This window comes from Centruroides sculpturatus, unplaced genomic scaffold, assembly GCF_000671375.1.
Source record: "Centruroides sculpturatus isolate CEXI.00-Female unplaced genomic scaffold, Cexi_2.0 scaffold1775, whole genome shotgun sequence".
NCBI lineage: Eukaryota > Metazoa > Arthropoda > Arachnida > Scorpiones > Buthidae > Centruroides > Centruroides sculpturatus.
In genome coordinates, this window is record NW_019385932.1 from 77,252 (window position 1) to 82,099 (window position 4,848).

General features: G+C 30.7%; 1 non-coding gene across 1 annotated transcript; it reads right to left on the bottom strand.

Moving 5' to 3' along the window:
* Window positions 1-297: 297 nt before the first annotated feature.
* Window positions 298-370, bottom strand: Trnar-ucg. Its single transcript has one exon. It is a non-coding gene; the product is annotated as a tRNA-Arg (tRNA).
* Window positions 371-4,848: the final 4,478 nt, after the last annotated feature.

A 4,848-nucleotide genomic window follows, 5' to 3' on the forward strand; every position in this document is an offset into this window, starting at 1 on the left:
AATAAATAAATTCATTTGACATTTATCAAATTTTTTAAAAGTTACAATTTGTTAATGGCGTCTTAAAAAATCTTTTAAAGATTAAAATAATCAAATATATTTTTAATAATATTTAATGTTCATACACGTAATTGTTTAATATTATTAATACAGTTACTTGCCATTACTTTACACTGGCGTATTAATTATAATAACTATTAAATATTATAAGCGAAATTAATTTAAACAGCATTAATAATAAAATAATAAATTAAAACTAATTTTACTTAAAAAAATAACATTAAAAAAAACCAAACTCGTCCGCGACAGGATTCGAACCTGCAATCTTCTGATCCGAAGTCAGACGCCTTATCCGTTAGGCCACGCGGACAGTGCTATTACTAACTCTCATAATGCTATTTAATGGTAAAAGATGAAAATAAACATTCGCGATAATAAACTACTTTTAAGATTTTTTTAAGGGACACATTCGTTAAACATAATTAAATTTTAATAACAATTTGAAAATCTACTTACATTTTTTTCTAACTTACTTTTTTGGTGTAATTTTAGAATACGTAACTAAAGCATTAACAAGATTATTAAATTACAATTTTTCAAATTTATATTAAATACGACTTTTATTGGAAAAAAAAAAAAATAAATAAATCTTAAACAAATTGTCCCTTTTAAAAGAATTTTTCACACAAATATAGTGTTGTAGATATCGAATTTACGACCTAATTGGTCTCTAGCTCGCTTTACGACGAAGACCGTCGTAAAACGAGTCTTAATACTTATCGTACTCTGTTATAAATTTAATATACGATTCCTGTAATATTTTACCTGTTTAATGTAATACAGAATGTCCAAAAAAGAATACAATCCGAGGAAAAATCGAGAGAAAGGAAGGATATTCTGTACGGTCGTAATATAAAATGTATATATCGGTCGTAAAACGGGGGTTGTAATAGTAACGCGTTATCATATGGGAATTACGTGTTGCCCCCAACGTCAGGAACCCAAACTAATCGTTTATAAGAAAATATTTCCCTCAAACAATTCTCTCGAAGAAAAATGCCTGAAGTCAACACTGTAGATGGTTCCCCTAATTCAAATTTGTATGGGTTCCATGAAGCTTTAACGCGCTGGTGGGTTGTAAATTCTCGTAAAGCAAGGCAGAGATGGAAGAACCTGCCTTATTTTTTTAAAACCTTCTTGTGCTTCGTGATAATATATAGAATGGTATAAGCTTAATTATGTTTTCATGAATTTTCATTGACGATCAGAGGCGTCCACAGAAAATTTTTCAGGAGGGAAAGCTTGGAGACAAATAATTACACCAATAATTTCTTTATTCTTCGGGTTTTTTTTCCATAAGTAGATTGTAGAATAGTCATAGTCGAGGGTGTAAGGTTATATATTTTAATTACTTTTACCATTATAATTTGTGGAATTTTTTACTCGATTCCAGGGAGAGGCAAGTACCCCGTTTGCTCCCATTGGTTAGGATTGATTACGATTTCAATAATATAGATAGGATATTTATATAAATATAGAGAATTTGGACTAATTGGGACCGGACCCATCCAGATTTTCAAAAATTACGAGTAGAGACGAGTACAGTATACAACAGATACGTATTTTTAATATCCATTAAATACCCGACATGGAAAAATTCTCATTGGTCCATCAATTGATACTCAGATCGACGCCGATGAGGATTGCAACCTCAAGTGGAGTCCCCAATTCTTTTTATATGATGGCGAATACGATCACAATCAACAAAAAAGGAATTGTATGTGTCCAACAATGTTATTCAAATTATATATATATTTATTAAATCAACAATTTTAAGAAATATGTTGCAATATTTTTAAAATGAAGGGCGGATAAGCGAGAGGTTAAGATGGCGGTCTGACGCTCTGGGTGATCCCAGGTCGGTTTCAAATTGGATTCCAGGAATTTTTCCGGATGGGCCGTCCAAATATGTCGGCTCCATTCCTAACCATCCGACCACCCCACTATAGATCTGGCCGAACCATTATAGTTTTGCTAAAAAGAGCATTTGTTCACCCACTTTGAAGCTTAACTCCTGTCTGAAGTTTTGCAGAGGTTTGTGTATTGGGGAATGCTATTAAATTAGGGGTTGGAGAGAAAGAGTCACGTCATATCTCGAGTGGGGTCGGAGTTGATAAAGATTTTACTTATTAGCATTTACAATTTTTTAAATAAAATTCATCTGTATCTTCAAAATTAAGCTTTTTGCCATTTCGTAATAATAGTATAATGTAATCAAAGAAGACACAGTCTGTCCAAAAATATTCTTTGAAAACCACCTTTATTCTTATCATGTGTTCCAGAACACCTTCGATGACCGGACCTTTCTTTTGAGGCTACTAGGTCGTCAGGTTAAAACATTCCTTAAAAAAACACATAAAAATATCCAATTAAAACAATAAAGTAAAAAGTTGGAACTGGTGGTCTTACAGACGTCGAGCTTTTATCCGTCCAGTTAGGGAATTTCAGGCCTTTATATCCACTTGGTAAGTGCGCTGTTAAATGTAGATTTTGGTCTTATCCTTCTGGTGGCGAATTATTTCGAAGATTTTCATTTGTAGAACTTTTTACTTTATTGTTTTAATTGGATATTTTTATGTGTTTTTTAAGGAATGTTTTAACCTGACGACCTAGTAGCCTCAAAAGAAAGGTCCGGTCGTCAAAGGTGTTCTGGAACACATGATAAGAATAAAGGTGGTTTTCAAAGAATATTTTTGGACAGACTGTTTTCTTTGATTAAATTAAAATCATCATCCGGCGAAATTCTACAAATAGTATAATGTTTTAAATATCGTAACAGATGGTGCTAGACACCACCTTTTTTTTGCCGGGAAAGTTACGCATCTTGGATTTTTTAAGATGAGCTTTAGGTTGTACCTTGTTTGGCAGGTGAGAGAGTTTGTCAACCCTGTAGGCTCAAGGAATTATAATTGTAATACTTACAAAAGTTATATGGTCCAATCACCAATGTAACTTTTACTCAGTACACTACTATTTTATTACTAGTTTGTCTAGTAAGAAAAACAAATAGGTTGTGATAAAGAGAATGAATAAATGCTTAAAAGTGTGGTCAATCTTCAATCTTTCTGCAAATTATGTTTTTATTTCTCAGCCCTTGCATTACAAAATCAGCCATTTCTAACTATTAAGTCATCCTAATTTATATTGTAAGATTGGAAAATATGCTTATTAAAGTGCAAATCAATCATTTGAATGCAACATTTGTATTGCTTTATATATAGACATTCTATTACTGTCTTGCATTAAAAGTTTGGTTTGGATGATATTCAGTAATGCAATCCACCAAAGGGTCCAGTCTCCCATAAGTTTTTGGAAACCAGATCCTTAGAGATGTAATTCAGGTTGCATCTATTAACCCCTTGGCATATAGGCAAATCCAGAGGTCAAGTTTCTACTTATTTCTTTTAAAGCTTTGCTAAACAATACTAGAATATATCGGGTATAATAGTAAATAAAAAAATACTGAAAAATTAACCAAAGCCCCTTGTTTGAATCACCACTTTCTATGGAGTTTTGTATGGGCAAACTAAACTTTGTGGTGCACTATCTGCAGAATGGTTAAATGTAGCAAAATAGGTTCTACAGCATTATTATTAATCTGAACAAGAGGTAATTTTCTCAGTTTTTTAACCAAAGTATATAGACTTAAAGTGCAACTTATATGTTCCCAAAGTCCAGAGGCTTCACCCTGCTTATTTAAACCAAGTACCAGGATGTCTTCACCCTAGTATACCCTGGCATGACTAGTGCTGGTATATATCTATACATTTTTATCAACATTTTCCATCTTATAAGTTAAATAATGTTACTTATGCAAATATAGTTAAAATATAATTTCAACAATTAACATCTTTAACAATTCAATTTTATTTTCAATATATATATATTTTCTTTTCTTTTACAGAAAAAACATAGAACTACATGATAAAAAAAGAGCAATAAATAAAACTCTACAAATGTGCACTGATTACTGAAAGAACATAACATTTAAAAGGTGTATTTACCATCTTATAAAAAGGTTTAATAAGTTATAATTTTAAGTATAAGATGTTATAAAATCTAAGTATTTCACTTATCAAATATAATAAAAATAGAACTGATGTAGCATCAAATGCATTAATGTACAAGAAAATATAAAGAATTGTTTACTGCGAGGCAGCCACGTTCTCGTGAAAACTGATAATGCAGCACATTAATGATTTCATTTGTTTTCAATTGATCGTGTTGAGTATAAATGGACAATTCCACTTTTAAATCTATTTTATGTTGAATAGTATTAATACAGTTTGCAATCATCTCTACATTTCATTACTATATATCAAATATAATAATTACACAAGAAGTTCTAAAATTATTTTTTGATTTTAAGTTAATTATTAAATTATTCAAATTTCTATAACTTAAGGCTTTATAAATTGATTATAGTATTCAGATAATCCAAGTTTCTTTTACACACTATGTCAAGAACTTGAATGTTCATATTCTTAAACCAGATAAGAGAGATATTTGTCTATTTGATAATATTTTTTAATTCAAATTAATAAAATTAAATGAAAAATTCAGAAAATTCCCATAAAGCATTAAATAATTGATTTGGACTTTAATAACCAACACTGGATCAACAGAAAGGCTGATTTTGTAACCCCGCTGCTAAATACAGCTTGAGGAATGTAACAAAATAGCATAAAATAATTGGTCTTTATATCACTGCCTTTCTGTCAAAATTAGTGTTGCCACTCAACCTTATTTGGTAAGGACAATCTTTACTTCAGTTGAAGTGTCCTTCAG